Genomic DNA, 18617 nt, shown 5'->3' on the forward strand with positions numbered 1-18617 from the left:
TTTTTTTCTTTGTGGTGAGAACAATTAAAATCTAGTCTCTTAGCAACTTGGAAAATTATAATACTGTATCATTGGCTATAATCACTATGCTGTACATAGACTTGCACTGTAAACATTTCCCCAATTTCGCTATTTTTGTGCCCTGATAACCACCATTTTACTCTCTCTCTCTCTCTCCATATATATACACACACACACACATATACTATATGTGTTCACAACATAAATATATATAAATATATCTATATAGGTTAGCAACAAAACTGAGAGGAAAGTACAATTTCCCATAAAGCCCCTATGCCCATACATGTATAACCTTCCTGTATTATCACCTTCAATTTCATAGTAACAAATATTTTCATGATGTAACGCTGTGCTGTTGTTCAATCACTAAGTTGTGTCCAACTCTTTGCGAGCCCATGAACTTCAGCATGCCAGGCTTTCCTGTCCTTCACTGTCTGCCGGAGTCTGACAGTTCATGTCCACTAAGTCAGTGATGCCATCATGTAGCATCATGAAATCAACAAATGTTATGATTTTTGATGGCATACATTTCTTTCAGTTTTGTTGTTGTTGTTGTTTTTATTCCACGCTATGGTATGGAGCTAAGGTCTGTAGTCTGTGTTCTGTGAAGTCTTGAAATTTCCTGCTGCCTCTGCATTCTGCCCAGGTGGCAGTACTGGCAGCTCTCTTGGAGAATGTACACTCACATATTAAAAAGCATCAGCTAGCATCCTTTTCATGATGCTCTTGGGTACCTCTTGGCTGAGAAAAATTGTGAAAGTAATGAGTTTTTTCTTACTTCTGGAAAAACTAAACTTTTAATGGTACTTATGTTACCTTCTACTCAGCCTGTTAAAAAAAAATACTTTTTTCTGCCTAATAACACAGCTAAAACTGTGGTCATTCCTCATTCTCAGACTATTCTCACACTCTACTTCACCAGCAGAGCAGTTTCCCTTGGTAACTCTTTCAGATATTGCCTTTTTCTAAATTAATTAAAAACAAATAAACAAAAGAGGAAAGGAAAGGCAAAGAAACTTTGATGTGAAGACATTCAGTATTTTTTATTTTCCACAGAGATCATCACTGATCTCCCCAGATAGTCAGTCAATATATAAAAGTATTTACTCCTTATTTCCATAATGACACCCCTTCCCTGGCACATGTTACAAACAGGTGATGCTAAGAAAAACTGAACATGATCGATACATCCAAAGTTTCTACAGCAAGACTCCAGTAATGTAAGAACTGCTTTATTGTCAACTATTGTGGACACTCAAGACAAATAAAGTGGCTCACTTCCCTCCTCACCACCTTTTGGAGATCATATGGAGACCATAGGATCAGGATCCATTATTCACCTGAAAAATCTTGAGAGTTTTTATGATATTCAGAATGTTTAAAGTATAACCATGAGCAAAAATGTGAGTGACCATTGGCAAGATTCTTCTAAAATATTTTGAAGTATTAGTCAGTTCAGTTCAGTTCAGTTGCTTAGACATGTCTGACTCTTTTGCAACCCCATGGACTGCAGCACACTGCATCTACCTGTCCATCACCAACTCCCGGAGCCTACTCAAATTTATGTCCATTGACTCAGTGATGCCATCCAACCATCTCATCCTCTGTCATCCCCTTCTCCTCCTGCCTTCAATCCTTCCCAGCATCAGGGTCTTTTCCAATGAGTCAGTTCTTCGCATCAGGTGGTCAAACTATTGGAGTTTCAGCTTCAGCCTCAGTCCTTCCAATGAATATTCAGGAATGATTTCCTTTAGGATGGACTGGTTAGATCTCCTTGCTGTCCAGGGGACTCTCAAGAGTCTTCTCCAACACCAGAGTTCAAAACCATCAACTCTTTAGCACTCAACCTTTATGGTACAAATATCACATACATACATGACTACTGGAAAAACCATAGCTTTGATTATACAGACCTTTGTGGGCAAAGTGATATCTCTGGTTTTTAATATTATGCTGTCTAGGTTTGTCATAGCTTTTCTTCCAAGGAGCAAGCATTTTTTAATTTCATGGCTGCATTCACCATTCATTCTGATTTTGGAAGCCAGAAAAATAAAATATTTTACTGTTTACATGGTTTCCCCATCTATTTACCATGAAGTGAAGGGACGGGAGACCATGATATTAGCTTTTTGAAGGCTGAGTTTTAAGCCAGCTTTTTTAATATTCTCTTTCACCTTCATCAAGAGGCTCTTTAGTTCTTCTTTGCTTTCTGCCATTAGGGTGGTGTCATCTGCATATCTGAGATTATTGCTATATCTCCTGGCAATCTTGATTCCACCTTGAGCTTCATCCAGCCTGGTATTTCACATGATATATTCTGTATATAGTTTAAATAAGCAAGGTGACAATATACAGCCTTGATGTAGTTCTTTCCCAATTTTGAACCAGTCCATTCCATGTCCAATTCTAACTGTCAATTCTTGTCCTGCATTCAGGTTTCTCAGGAGGCAGGCAAGGTGGTCTGGTATTCACATCCTTTAAGCATTTTGCACAGTTTGTTGTGATCCACACAAGCAAAGGCTCTAACATAGTCAATGAAGGAAAAGTAGGTGTTTTTCTGGAATTCTCTTGATTTTTCTATGATCCAACAGATGCTGGCAATTTCTTCTCTGATTCCTCTGCTTTTCCTAATTCCAGCCTGTAAATCTGGAAGTTCTTGGTTCATGTACTGTTGAAGTCTAGCTTAGAGGATTTTGAGCATGACCTTGCTAGCACATGAAATGAGTGCAATTGTGTGGCAGTTTGAACATTCTTTGTCATTTCCCTTCTTTAGGATTGGAATGAATATTGACCTTCTCCAGTCTTGTGGCTGCTGCTGAGTTTTACTGGCATATTGAATGTGGCACTTTAACAGCATCACCTTATAAGATTTGAAATTGCTTAGCTGGAATTCATCACCTCCACTAGCTTTGTAGTAACGCTTCCTAAGATTCACTGGACTTCACACTCCAGGAAAAAGTACGGTAAAAATATTGCTTTCTAATTTTAACAAAATTCAGTTGTCAATTTGTGAAAATTAAGTGGTATGAATGAAAATGAAGAAAAAAGACCTGAGAACAGAATGACCAGCCAGAGGCAGTTTTCTGCAATGAGAAAGACATTGGTTAATTTCCCCACTACCTATTAGTTAAGGTGTCTAAGCTCTCAAGGCTGTAATTTTTCTGTATATAATGGGGAATATTCTTTTACAGAGATTCTGCAAGTATTAGGATCAATATATGTGAAGTGCTTGGCATATAATTCCTAGGTTCTCTGGTATGGATATTAAAGGTTCTTTTTTTTAATATTTTTAATAATTTTTTGCTCTTGGGCAGAATTAGTTTCTCTCTTGGGTAAGCTACTGCTATAGAAAAGCTAATAGAAAAAAGTAATAACCTATAAAGCACTTACAAGACTGAAGATGTAAAACAGAGAGGTTTAAGCTCTATATTTTAACATGGTTTTCATATTATTTCAAATTCTTGAACTATTATATTGGTGCAAAAGTAATTATGGTCTTTCACTGTTGAAATTTACCATTTGATATTGGGATTTATGGAGAAGGCAATGGCAGCCCACTTCAGTACTCTTGCCTGGAAAATCCCATGGATGGAGGAGCCTGGTAGGCTGCAGTCCATGGGGTCGCTAAGAGTCGGACATGACTGAATGACTTCACTTTCATTTTTCACTTTCATGCATTGGAGAAGGAAATGGCAACTCACTCCAGTGTTCTTGCCTGGAGAATCCCAGGGACAAGGAAGCCTGGTGGGCTGCTGTCTATTGGGTCACACAAAGTTGGACACGACGGAAGTGACTTAGCAGCATTGGGATATAATCTTAAATGTGGTCATATTACACACCACTTTAATGCACATTTCTTGTTTTATGTTTTTTTGGTAATGACCTGTTACTGCATTTTTTTTTAAATTTTTTTAGTTCAGTTCAGTTCAGTTGCTCAGTTGTGTCCAACTGTTTGCGACCCCATGGACTGCAGCATGTCAGGCCTCCCTGTCCATTATCAACTTCTTCGTGACAAGACCAGACCACAGGTCACACAACAAATGCTTCAAAGTTGAGTGACTTGAACTACAAACTCTTGCCTCATTTTAGGCTAGGGAAATACTGTTAGACATAAAGCCAGTTTGAGAGATTTTCTTATTTGAGTTCAAAATGGGTCATGAAGCAGTAGAGACAACTTCCAACTTCACAACAAATTTGGCCCAGAAATTGCTAATGAATGTGCAGTGCAGTGTTGGTTCAAGAAGTTTTGCAAAGGAGGCAAGAGCCTTGAAGAAGAGGATCATAGTGGTTGGCCATCAGAAGTGGCAACGACAGATTGAGAGCCATCATCGAAGCTGAGCCTCTTCCAGCTACATAAGAAGCTGCCAGAGAACTCAGTGTTGACCATCCTATGGTCATTCAGCATTTGCAGTAAACTGAACATGTTAAAAAGCTCAGTAAATAGGTGCCTCAAGAGCTGAATGAAAATTTTAAAAAGTCATCATTTTAAAGTGTCATCTTCTCTTATTCTGTGCCCCAACAATGATCCATTTCTTGATCAGGTTGTGATGAAAAGTGAACTTTATATGACAGACAGCTGGTGATGATCAGCTCAGTGGCTGGACTGAGAAAAGGCTGGAAAGCCCTTCCCGAAGCCAAACTTGCACCAAAAAGGGTCATGATCACTAGTGGTCTACTGCCAGTCTGATCCACTATAGCTTTCTGAATTCTTGCAAAACCATTACATCTGAGAAGCCTGCTCAGCAAATCTGTGAGATGCACTGAAAACTGCAATGCCTGCAGCTGGCATTGGTCAACAGAAAGGACCCAGTTCTTCTCCATGACAACACCAGACCTCAGGTCACATAACAAATGCTTCAAAGTTGAATGAATTGGGCTATGAACTTTTGCCTCATTTGCCACACTCACCTGGCCCCAGCCAACTAACTGCCACTTCAAGCATCTGGACGACTTTTACAGGGAAAACACTTCCACAACCAGCAGGAGGCAGAGGCTGCTTTCCATAAAATCCTGAAACATGGATTTGTATGCTACAGGAATAAATAAACTTATTTCTCATTGGCAAAAATGTGTTGATTGCAAAGGTTCCTATTTTGATTAAAAAGGATGTGGTTGAGCCTAGTTATAATGATTTAAAATTCATGGTTTGAAACTTCAATATTATGTGTTGGATAATGTTGAAGTTTTCTAAGAATATTTAAAGCAACTTGTGCAAAACAATCCTTATGAATGGTATAGCAAAGAATAAGTTTAATGCAATAATTCCATACAATTATTACTGCTTTAAAAAATAAGCTGGGATTATTTTAAAGGAGAATAATATCATATTAATTTACACACACATATAGATAGATATTTAGGTAGATGATAGATAGATTGATAGATCAATAACAAACTTTGTGTATCTGTGTGTTTTCCATAGTGGTTAAGTATAAGATATACAGAATATGCAAACTAGGTCAGATTGGATTAGTAAAGTTAATGAGGAAAATCAGTGAGTAAAGAGCTTTACAGTTTTTCATTATGCTACATTATAGCTTTGCTATGTACAAAGCTATTCTTCCCTACTTACATGGTTGCAAACCTTTTTATATGACCAAATTTTAATCTGGGTTTTTAAATTAGACATTGCTATGAATTATACAAGTTTCCCGGTCAAATGTCTAAGAGTTACAGATGTAATGAAAAAATGTTTAAAAATTTAAAATGGTGGTTTTTGTGTTGTTTTATCAGATAGTTTGCAACAAACACTTAGGATTTATCTGGATTCAAATTTTAGTTATATTAATAACCTTTCTTATCGTTATGTGAAGTCATGATATTACAGGGTATTTGGGGTTTTAAGAAAAGAAAATTCCAACAAATGATGCATGGCCATTATAGTAAGTCCTTATTTTATAAATAAATTGATTTTAAGACTGATACATTTTGTATCTCAATTGAGGATAAAATAAGATTTGGAGTCTCCTTACCAATGCAATGCAGGAGACCCAGGTTCAATTCCTGGGTTGGAAAGATCCCTTGAAGAAGGGAATTGATACCCATTCCAGTATTCTTGCCTGAAGAAGTCCATGGACAGAGAAGCCTGGCAAGCTACAGTCCCTGGGGTTGCAAAGAGTCAGACATGACTGAGCAACTAACACTTTCACTAACAATTTACCAACAAGAAATAAAACACTTAGGGGTTCTCAAGTCAATAAAATAATGTCATAGAAAAAGTTATAAAATGACATCATTTGGTAAAACTTCTAAAACCAATAATCATAAAGTGGCATTTTATGTTTCTGTTCAGTTTAATTCAACAACAATTTATTGAGACGGTAATATGTACCTAGCTTTGTATTATACTATCCCACAAGTGCAGAGTAAGAAGATGGCAAATTTTGCCTCTGTTAACTATGGAGTTAGTAGAAATGCAATATTTGAGCATTTAATCAATAATCTTCCCAGAGGTGAGAATATAACTTAATTTGAGAGCAAAAACTGAGAAAGGCCTTTCACAATGCTTGATTCCAAATATACGTGCCCTGAGTAATCATTAAGATGAAAAGATAATATCTGTTACAAACATTTGGGTAGGTCTTATGATGAAGCTGGGACCCATCCTAATTTTGAAGAGTCGTCAGCTTAGGAAAAACAAAAAATACATCATTTAAAGAACAAACACAAAACCATGAGCAAATCTAGAGATGAGAACATGGAGACTGTGTACAGATTGATACAAAGAAATAGACAACTGAATAAGAGAAAACAGGCTTTCAAAAGTACTATCATAGGAGATGAGATAAAGTTATACAGCTCTGAATGATCACATGCACTGTGAATATTATTTTTATGTTTCTGAAGGGCAGTGTAAATCTTTATGAGTTTTTGAGCAAAGGATATCTTTTTCTGCACTCTACTGTAAGTTTGAGTCAAATATGTAGTAAAAAATTCACATTACAGTGGCTAACATGCTGAAACATTGCCTTAAATTCATTGTATACATATGAAGATAAGGGGACTCTCTGCATTCCCATAGACCACTGTCCACCAGGTGACTGTCTAAGGCCACATGAGACAGTAGCTGGCAGTGAGTCACCTGTACTCTGCCTCACTAAAATAATGGTCTGTAGAAATTGTTTCAAAGACTATCACAAAGATTTGGCCATTTTCCTAGTCATACTTCCATTAATCTGAAATCAGTGCATGTCTGTTTTGTGAGTTTAATTATGAAAGCCTATGGAACACAGACTTTTTACTATAAAAATTTTTTTTCTTTAAAGTCTATGGTATAATCGGCTCCAGTTTCATCCATCTCATTAGAACTGATTCAAATGAATTCTTTTTAATGGCTGAGTAATATTCCATGGTGTATATGTACCACAGCTTCCTCATCCATTCGTCTGCTGATGGGCATCTGGGTTGCTTCCATGTCCTGGCTATTATAAACAGTGCTGCGATGAACATTGGGGTGCATGTGTCTCTTTCAGATCTGGTTTCCTCAGTGTGTATGCCCAGAAGTGGGATTGCTGGGTCATATGGCAGATCTATTTCCAGCTTTCTAAGAAATCTCCACACTGTTTTCCATAGTGGCTGTACTAATTTGCATTCCCACCAACAGTGTAGGAGGGTTCCCTTTTCTCCACACCCTCTCCAGCATTTATTGCTTGTAGACTTTTGGATAGCAGCCATCCTGACTGGCGTATAATGGTACCTCATTGTGGTTTTGATTTGCATTTCTCTGATAATGAGTGATGTTGAGCATCTTTTCATGTGTTTGTTAGCCATCTGTACTAACACATATATATGGACTTTAGAAAGATGGTAACGATAACCCTATATGCAAAACAGAAAAAGAGACTCAGATGTACAGAACAGACTAGTGGACTCTGGGAGAAGGCGAGGGTGGGATGTTTCAAGAGAACAGCATTGAAACATGTATATTATCTAGGGTGAAACAGATCACCAGCCCAGGTTGGGTGCATGAGACAAGTGCTCGGGCCTGGTGCACTGGGAAGACCCAGAGGGATCGGGTGGAGAGGGAGGTGGGAGGGGGGACCGGGATGGGGAATACATGTAAATCCATGGCTAATTCATTTCAATGTATGACAAAAACTACTGTAATGATGTAAAATAATTAGCCTCCAACTAATAAAAATAAATGGAAAAAAAAAAAAAGTCTATGGTAACACATGTTGGCTAAATTAGGTTAGTATCTTAAAGAGTAATTTCTCTAACTCAATAATCTCAGAAGCACAAGTATTGATGAATGACTTATAATGCAAGGAACATTTTTTGAACTTTCATATATTATCATCCCTAAAGTTATTATACGCTCATTAGAACCCAACCTCTCTTGTCATTGTATTAACTGAAGATCAGTTTGCTAATCACTAAACATCACAAGAGCATCACAGGAATAACACAGATCACCTCTGCCTTCTACTGTCAGACTTGGTTTCTGCCTGAGACTCTGTCAGGACTCCTGCAGAGACTCGAGGACAATGAATATAGTAGACCTCGTCAACATGGCAGGAAAACTGCCATCAGGAAAGACAGAATGGTGAGCATCATTTGCTGTCACATGCAGTCGCTTCTTAAGAAGTAACACGAGACCCTTCAGCTTGCTTTGGAATTTTTTTTTCTCCCATGAGATATCTCTATACAGCTGGTGCTGGGACTCACACATCTCTTACTTTCTGTTAAATATCCTGAAACATGTATCTTTTTTTTCCCTCTATGCTGACTTAGGAAAGGAAAACATGTTGCATGAATGTTTACTCTAGACATCAATTTACTTTGAAAAAGTGCAGCAATACAAAATTCTCATGTTTCCAAAATGCAGAAGTTACAGCAAGAAAGTAAAAATTCCAATAAAATATCCATGTGAATATCATGAGCTAAACTTATTCCTGCTCATGGAAACAATATCTCAAGTGAATACAGTAGTATTTGTTTGTTGATATTGTTACTATTTCAATATCAAACAAAAGGTCAAGGGTTTTTAACTTCATGAAATATCCACCCATATTATTAGATCATTAAGTCAAATATGTTATTCATTTATTCCTAATACAGATGAGAAAAATAAGGCACAGGGGACATATGTACCATCTTCTATAAGTGATAAATTTCTTCAATGCCTATTTCATATTAAGTAGATTTAATTTATTTCAAAATAATTCTGACCTGAACCTATTTGGTCCATTAAAGCTATCTAGTACTAATATCTAGAAATATTCATGACCTTTCAGGTGCTATTTTCTAAAATTATTTTAGTTTGAGTTTCTCAAGATTGATACAGTTGTTTTTCCTGAATGTAATCTACAAGGATTTTTTTTTCTTGGATAATAGTTTATGAAAATAGAGTTATAGAGAAAAAATAAGATTTAAGGGAATGTTGATAAGTTAATTCTCTCAAATTACTATTAAGTGTGGTAACAGACATATGATTGATTTTAAAGGATTATGATAGTCATTAATGAGGACTGGAAGTATTGCTCTTTAGAACTTTATTGACAGCATATGCATTAAAAGGTAAAAAAATAAATATATGAAGTGACTGATGTGTTAATTAATTGATGATGGGAATTCATTCAATGTGTGCTTAGTCACTCAGACTTTTTCTGACTCTTTGTGGCCCCATGGACTGTAGCCCTCTAAGCTCCCCTCTTTGTGGCATTTTCCAGGCAAGAATGTTGGAGTGGGTTGTCATTTCCCTGCTCTAGGGGTTTTCCTGACCCAGGGACTGAACTGCGTCTCTTGCATCTCCCGTATTGGCAGTAGACTGATTACCACTAGTGCTACCTGGGAAGTCCTCTTACAATAAAAAGTGCATAAATTATCACATTGTCTGCTTTATATTTATTTAAATTTTATTCATCAATAATACTTTAGCAGAAGGAAACATTGAAATTTAAAGGAACAAGACAACAAAATGAGCAAACATAGGAAGCCTCTCATACTGTCTCCTTTCTTAATGATTCTAGATCTTCAACTCTGTGTCACATTTTTTATTACATAAGTGGAAAACTTTGGGAGTATCTTAGTCACAGTTATCCAGAGAAATAGGAGCAGTGGAGGAGATAAAGAGACAGAGACAGAGAGAGATTATGGAAACCGAGAAGTCCCTCCATCTCTTGTCTCTAGGAAAGCCAGCTGTTGTTCAGTCTCTCAGTCATGTCTGACTCTCTGTGACCCCATGGACTGCAGCTCTCCAGGCTTCCCTGTCCTTCACTATCTCCTGGACTTTGCTCAAACTCAAATCCAGTGAGTCAGTGATGCCAGCCAACCATCTTGTTGTCTGTCATCCTCTTCTCCCCTGTCTTCAATCTTTCCCAGCATCTGAGTCTTTTCTAATGAACCCACTCTTCACAACAGGTGGTCAAAGTATTGGAGCTTCAGCTTCAGCATCAGTCCTTCCAATGAATATTCAGGACTGATTTCCTTTACAATTGACTGATTTGATCTCCCTGCTGTCCAAGGGATTCTCAAATGTCTTCTCCAACACCGCAGTTCAAAACCATCAATTTTTTGGTGCTCAGCCTTCATTATGGCCCATCTCTCACATCCATACATGACTAATAAAAAAAAAAAAAAAATAGCTTTGACTAGAAAGATCTTTGTTGCCAAAGTAATGCCTCTGCTTTTTAATACACTGTCTAGGCTTGTCATAGCTTTTCTTCCAAGGAGCAAGCATCTTTTAATTTTATGGCTTCAGTCACCATGTGCAGTGATTTTGGAGCCCAAGAAAATAAAGTTTCTTACTGTTTCCATTGTTTCCCCATCTATTTGCCATGAAGTGATGGGGTTGGATGCACGATCTTAGTTTTTTAATGTTGTTTTAAGCCAACATTTCAGTATTGTAATTGAAAAGGTCAAAGAGCCAGAGATCTAATGGTTAAATCCCAGCCTGAGTGTGAGGTCCTAAGAACCAAGAGGGCCAAAGCCAGGTGTAAATTGATATTCCAGCTCAACAGTCAATCAGAGAACAAATTTAACCTTCACCTGCCTTTTGGTTTGATTCAGGCCCTCAATTGAAATGGATGATGCCCACCACATTAAGGGAGTGCAATCTGCTTTACTCATTCTATACATCCAAAGTCTAATCTCTTCCAAAAACATACTCAAGACTCCCTTGAAAATAACATTTCACCAGCTGTTTGTGCATCCCATGGCTCAGTCAAGTTGGTACATAAAGTAAACCATCACAAAGAGAGATTGGAAAAATAATATAACCATCAGCAGAAGCTTATCTATATTAATTTTAGGGAATGTTTCTTCTCAGTACCAAATTCTGCACTGCTCTCTGTGTACTATTACATTATATCTATGTCCCTTGCCCTCTTACTCTGCTTTATTTTTCCATTAGTTCATATCACTCTCTGACAGATCATGAATGTATATGTTAATGTCTTTCCCTTTCCCCACCCATAAGAGAATGTAAAACCTAAAAGCAGAGAGTTTCCTTTTTCACCAGTGTCTCAAGAATCTGAAATAGTCATGGTGCACAGTACAGACTCAGTAACTATCTGTTGAATGAGTGAATGTTTGTTTATCAAATGCATTAATAAATTATTCTAAAATTATCATTTGTATCACATTCCTCCATTATTGAAATCTTAGTTTCCTAATTTTTCTTAGAAAATAAATATGTTTATATATTGGCACTGTTCTGCCTTTTTTGTCCACACATTAAATGGAAAATTTAAAGAACAAAGAATAAAGTGACTCAGTAGAGGCTCATGGTCAATCATTAGCAGAGAATGTAACAAAACTGGAATCTATAGCATTAGATTTTGTGAGATAATCTAGGTGTTTGGCAGCTTCCATCTTACTATTTACACATCAAGTGTCCTGTAGATCAGGAAGTAATTTGCTTGTGGCAGCTCAAGGCTGTACTCTCTGAAGCCATACACTCTTTTGCTCTCCCTCACTGACTTAAAAAAATAAAAAGCACAAAGTGAAAGTTGTAAATTAAATTTCATTTGGGGCAAAATGAGGACTGCAGTCCAGGAGACATCATTTCAGATAGCTCTAAAAAAACTGCTCAAAGGAGCTGATGGGCATGCCAGGATATATAGGAGTTTTTCAACAAAGGGCAGGTAGTTGAAACATCAAAAATTTGCTGTTAATTAAAGAAAACCAAATATCTCAAGGAATTTAGTGCCTTTCTATGTATGGGAAGATGCAAGAGTATGGGCTCACTGAAACCATTTCTTTGATACGGACCTCAGCTGTCTGAGGCTAGTATCCTGTGTTTTCACATCCTGACTTTCCTCAGGGCTCACCATAGGGAGTATCTGCAGTCTGATGGTTGCTAGATGGCAGTTACAATTTTCTTTTCTAAGTTTCCTCAGGGTTCACTGGCTCACATGGAGGCCTATAATTGCTGATAACTGTGACATTCATATTTACTTATATAGAAGGAGACAGTCCATTCCTCATCTTTCTGCACTTGATGTTGTGTGCAAAAGATACAGGGGAGAAAAGTGTTATTGTTGCCTCACAACTTGAGTCATCCAGCACATCCTTTGTAGAATTTCGAAGACAAGAGGGAAAAGGAAAATTCAACTCTTTTCTACCTTCACTAGTTGTACCAAGCAGGAGTGATCAGAAGGAAGACATGTCCTGAATCAGAATTAAACAGAGGATACATTCCTGATGTGAAGAGCTGACTCACTGGAAAAGACCCTGATGCTGGGAAAGACTGAAGGCAAAAGGAGAAGAGGGTGAGAGAGGGTGAGATGGTTGGATACCATCATGGACTCAAAGGACATGAATTTGAGCAAACTCCAGGAGATAGTGAAGGGTAGGGAAGCCTGTCATGCTGCAGTCCAAGGGGTTGCAAAGAGTTGGACACAATTTAGGGACTCAACAACAAAAACAATACACTGGTGGTCCATGGGGTAGCAGAGAGTCAGACATGACTGAGCAACAGATCATGCATGCACACACTAGCCTAAATGGGCATTAGGCTTCTATAGCATAAGCTGAGCAATTAAGGGCTATATAAAATGTAAGAACTGAAAGCCTTACAAAGGCAAACTACTTTTAGGACACATCTTCTAAAGTTATTAGGTTCACTTTCCACGTGTGCTATAGATCAGCAAAGTCTGTAACTGCTAAAAGGTCTCTCTATGGATATTTAATTTCAGCTTGCTAAAACACAATAGATTGTGTCCAGAAGTGTATACAAACCAGTTGTGAAAGTCAAGGTGGTGAGATCAGATGAATAGAGTGGGTGGGCAAAGACAACATTCTTCCAGTCAGGATGCTGAAAAGAGTTATTTCTGTCTAAGCCCCCTTTGTTTGGAAAGGACTGAAAAGCTGCGCTCCTACTTGATTACTATTACAGCCTTTACCTCTACTTCCAGAGTTGGCAGATTCTGCTGGTTTCAAGTGTGATTCAGCCAAAGTTGCTTCTATTCATTTTATTGTGCTTTGGCTTACTGAAAACTCTACGGGAGACAGCCCAAAAATGCACATACATCCTACTAGTGGTGCCAAGTTTCTCCTAAACACCCATCTATGAATGTCTTTACCCTGCTCTAGTATGTCTAACTGAGCTTTAAGGTACAGTTCCAAGAAAACCCAGTTCCAATCTAAAAGGCTGATTCATTTAATTGGATGATGAGTATCCTCATCTTAATTTTTTGTTTGCAATGTTTGATTGGAGTTTTATTTCTACTGCCATGTTCTCTATATATAGATATGTGCTTAGAAGTTGCTGGATAATTGACTTCAAAATTACACAGTGACAGACCACAGAAGTAGATCGTGTTGACAAGCAAAAAGCCTAATTCCACCTCCTAGACTTTATACAGGGCTCCACAGATATATTTACCTTATGTTTGCTTTATTAAAACATCTTGCTTCAGGAGAAAATGGTTTAATGTGATTCTAATTTCCATTATCTTTTGAAGTCTCTGCTGTTTGGAAATTCACCTACATCTTTCCAGTGACCTGATCATTAGCTTCATGCTTAAGCCCCTAACCCTGCTGTAAGATTTCTGCAATTTTCTTTTATCCATTCTCTCTCTAAATATGACCTACAAAATAGCATTTCCTCAGGTGCAAAGTGTGCTCTAAGATTTTTTTTTTTACTATTAAAAATTTCTTGTTTTTGTGGATTCCATGATTTCAAATATAACCTAAAATAGCTTTAAACTTATTTTTACACAATAGTCATTTCAGTCACAGAAGTACTCCTGTGCATTCTTAATTGTGAGGCAAAGGATTTTAGTTGCAGTTGGAATGTAGATAGATTGGATTTCATCATCTCTGTTGGAGCTTCCAGTTAGTTCTCAATGCTTATCAGTTTTTACCTTTTATAATTTATTGACTTCTCAGGTACAGTTGTTGTTCAGTCCTTAAGTCAGGTCACTAATGGTTTCCCCACAAAACTTGCAGGATCTTCTGTCCTCCAGTATATCATGGAGTTTGCTTAAATTCATCTTTAATGAGTCAGTGATACTATCTAGATATCTTATCCTCTGCAACCTCCTTTTTCTTTTGCCTTCAATCTTTCAGGGTTTTTTTTATTTCCACCCCCCCCCCCACCTCAATAAGTTAGCTCTTCATTTCAGGTGGCCAAAGTATTGGAGCTTCAGTGGCAGTCCATCCAATGAATATTTAGGGTTGATTTCCTTTAGAATTGACTGGCTTGATCTCCTTGCAAACTCTCAAGTCTTCTCCAGCACCATAATTCAAAGGCACCAATTCTTCATGGATCAGCCTTCTTTATGGTACAACTCTCATATCCATACATAACGACTGGAAAAACCATAATTTTGACTATACGAACCTGTGTCAGCAAATTGTTGCCTCTGCTTTTTAATACACTGTCTAGTTTTGTCATAGCTTTCCTTCCAAGAAGCAAGAATCTTTTAATTTTATGGCTGCTAGTCACTGTCCACAGTGATTTTGGAGCCCAAGAAAATAAAATCTGTCACTGTTTCCACTTTTTCTCCTTCTATTTGCCATAAAGTGGTGGGACCAGATGCCAGAATTTCAACCCAGCTTTTTCACTCTCCTCTTTCACCTTCATCAAGAGGCTCTTTAGTTCCTCTTCACTTTCTGATACTAAAATAGTACCATCTTCCAAGATGAGGTTGCCTACATTTCTCCCACCAAACTTGATTCCAGCTTGTGCTTCATCTAGTCTGGCATTTCGCATGGTATTCCCATCTCTTGAAGATTATTCCACAGTTTGTTGTTATCCATGCTGTCAAAGGCATAGTCAATGAAGCAGAAGTAGATGTTTTCCTGGAGTTTCCTTGCTTTTTCTTTGATCCAGTGAATGTTGGCAATTTGATCTCTGGTTGCTCTGCCTTTTCCAAGTGCAGCCTGTACATCTGGAAGTTCTCAGTTCATATACTGCTGAAGCCTAGCTTGAAGGATTTTGAACATTACATTGCTAGCATGTGAAATGAGTGCAATTGTGCAGTAGTTTCAACATTCTTTGACATTACCTTTCTTTGGGATTGGAATGAAAACTGACCTTTCCAGTCCTGCGGCCATTGCTGAGTTTTCCAAATTTGTTGACATATTGAGTGCAGCACTTCAACAGTATCACCTTTGAGAATTTTATATAGTTCAGTTGGAATTCCATTACGTCCAGTAGTTTTGTTCATAGTAGTGCTTCCTAAGGGTTACTTGACTTCACACTCCAGGATATCTGTGTCTAAGTGAGTGACCACACCATCAGAGTAATCCAGTTCAGTAAGACCTTTCTTGTATAGTTTTGTGTATTCTTGCCGCCTCTTCACAATCTCATTGTTTTCTCTTAGGTCCTTACCATTTCTGTCCTTTATTGTGCCCACACTTGCATGCAATGTTCCCTTGATATCAATCTTCTTGAGCAGATCTCTAGTCTTTCCCATTCTATCATTTTCCTCTGTTTCTTTTAAGAAGGCTTTCTTACCTCTCCTGTCTATTCTCTGCAACTCTTCACTCAGTTCAGTATACATTTCCCTTTTTCCCCTGCCTTTCACTTCGTGTTTTCTTCAGCTATTTGTAAACCCTTGTCAGACAACTACTTTGTCTTCTTTCATTTTCTTTTTCTTTGAGATGATTTTGATCACTGTCTCCTGTGCGATGTTATAAACATTCATCCATAGTTCTTCAGGCACTCTTTCTATCAGGTCTAATCCCTTGAATATGTTTATCATATCCACTGTATACTCATAAGAGATTTGAGTTAGGTCATACTTGAATGGCCTAGTGGTTTTCCCTGCTTTCTTCAATTTAAGTCTGAATTTAACAATAAGGTGCTCATGATCTGAGCCACAGTCAGCTCCAGGTCTTTTTTATGCTGTTTCTATAGAGTTTCTCCATCTTTGGCTGCAAAGAACATAAATAATCTGATTTCGGTATTGATCATCTGATGACATCCATTTGTGAAGTAGTCTCTTGTGTTTTGGAAGAGGGTGTTTTCTATGAGCAGTGTCATCTTCACACAATGTTAACCTTTGCCCTGCTTCCTTTTGCACACTAATACAAACTTGCCTGTTATTCTCGGGATGTTTGACCTCCTAACTTGGCATTCCAATCCCCTATGTTGAAAATGTCATCCTCTTTGCTATTAGTTCTAGCAGGTGTTGTAGATCTTCATAGAACCGTTCAACTTCAGCTTCTTCAGCATCAATATTTGCGACTTAAACTTGTATTACTCTGAGGTTGAATAGTTTACCTTGGAAAAGTGAAGTCACTCAGTCATGTCCGACTTTTTGCGACCCCATGGACTGTGGCTACCAGGCTCCTCCGTCCATGGGATTTTCCAGGCAAGAGTACCAGAGTGGATTGCCATTTCTTTCTCCAGGGGATCTTCCCAACCCAGGGATCGAACACAGGTCTCCTGCATTGCAGGCAGATGCTTTACCCTCTGAGCCGCCTGGTGGCTCAGAAACAAACACAGATTATTCTGTCGTTTTTGAGACTGCACACAAGTACTGAATTTTGGACTCTTTTGTTGACTATGAGAGCTACTCCATTTCTTCCCAAGAATTCTTGCCTACAGTAGTAGATATAATGGTCATCTGAATTAAATTCACCCATTCCCATCCATTTTAGTTCACTGATTCCCAAGATGTAGATGTTCATCTTGCCATGTCCTGTTCGACCACATGCAATTTACCTTGATTCATGGACCTAACATTCCAGGTTCCTATGCAATATTGTTTTTTACAGCATCGGACTATACTTTCACCACCAGACACATCTACGAGCGAGCCCACTTTCACTCACCCAGTCACTTCATTCATTCTGAAGCTATTAGTAATTGACCTCCACACTTCCCCAGTAGCATATTGGATACCTTCCAACCTGGGGGTGGGGGTCATCTTTCAGTGTCGTATCTTCTTGCCTTTTCACAGTGTCCATGGGGTTCTCTAGGCAAGAATACTGGAGTGGATTGACATTTCCTCTTCCAGGGTACCACATTTTGTCAGAATTCTTCACTGTGACCTGTCCATCTTGGGTGACCCTACACAGCATGGCTCATAGATTCACCAAATTATGCAAACCACTTGGCCATGACAAGTCTGTGACCCACAAAGGCAATCGAACTCATATCTTCTGCACTGGCAGGCAAGTTCTTTACCATTGAGCCACCTGAGAAGTCCTCTTCCCAGTATGCAATTGGATAGATATATTTACTTCTCTCCATTCAAAATAAATCAACTACCCCCCATTATGTCTCAGTATTTATTCTAGGCATTAAGATAAAGAAATAAATGAGATATACTAGTGCACCTGATGGAACCTAAAATCTAATGTGAAAATATAAAAACAGAACAAGAGAGATCCAGGGCTTGGAAAAAGTAAGAGTGAAATCTTGAAGTGGGAATTAACATGGAATTCTTGAGAAATATTAAAATCAACATCAGTGACTTTGATGAGAGAAAAGTCAATTTTTATATTTTTCTTTACTAGTTAACATTGTATTTATGTTGAGGGCATAAGTTACTGAATTCTTTTATCTTTCTCAGGGAAATTTTTTTCCAAATTAATATTTCAGGCTTAGAATTTATCTAAGGCTTACACTTTTAATGAACAAGTTTCGGGGGAAATAGGATCAAATGAGAAAGTTGCTATGAAAGGGTTTTAAAACCATGCTGTGGTATGAAAAAAAAGAATAAAAGTAGGATTTCCTAAAAATACTATACTCACTTCCATTCTCTCTCAAATATAAGTACTTATTTCAAAATTCATTTCAGTAAGATTTCATTCTTAAACTTTGTTCAGCTTTGCCAAATATGTCCAATTAGCATTCCTGGAAGTTCACAAGTAGAGTGCAATTGTTAGGGGTGCGTTTAACAGAACCCAACAATCTCTGGGAGTACCAGACAGTTATAATACTGGCTTTCGCTCACTCAAGTTACCTGGGCATTCAACCTTCATTTGCACAATGTTAGCAACTACAAATGCATACAGATTTCTCAGGAGGCAGGTCAGGTGGTCAGGTATTCCCATCTCATTAAGAATTTTCCACATTTGTTGTGATCCACAGAGTCAAAGGCTTTGGCATAGTCAATAAAGCAGAGGTGGATGTTTTTCTGGAACTCTCTTGTTTTATTGGTGATTCTGCAGATGTTGGCAATTTGTTATCT

Source organism: Odocoileus virginianus, chromosome 25 (assembly GCF_023699985.2).
Source record: "Odocoileus virginianus isolate 20LAN1187 ecotype Illinois chromosome 25, Ovbor_1.2, whole genome shotgun sequence".
NCBI classification, from domain to species: domain Eukaryota; kingdom Metazoa; phylum Chordata; class Mammalia; order Artiodactyla; family Cervidae; genus Odocoileus; species Odocoileus virginianus.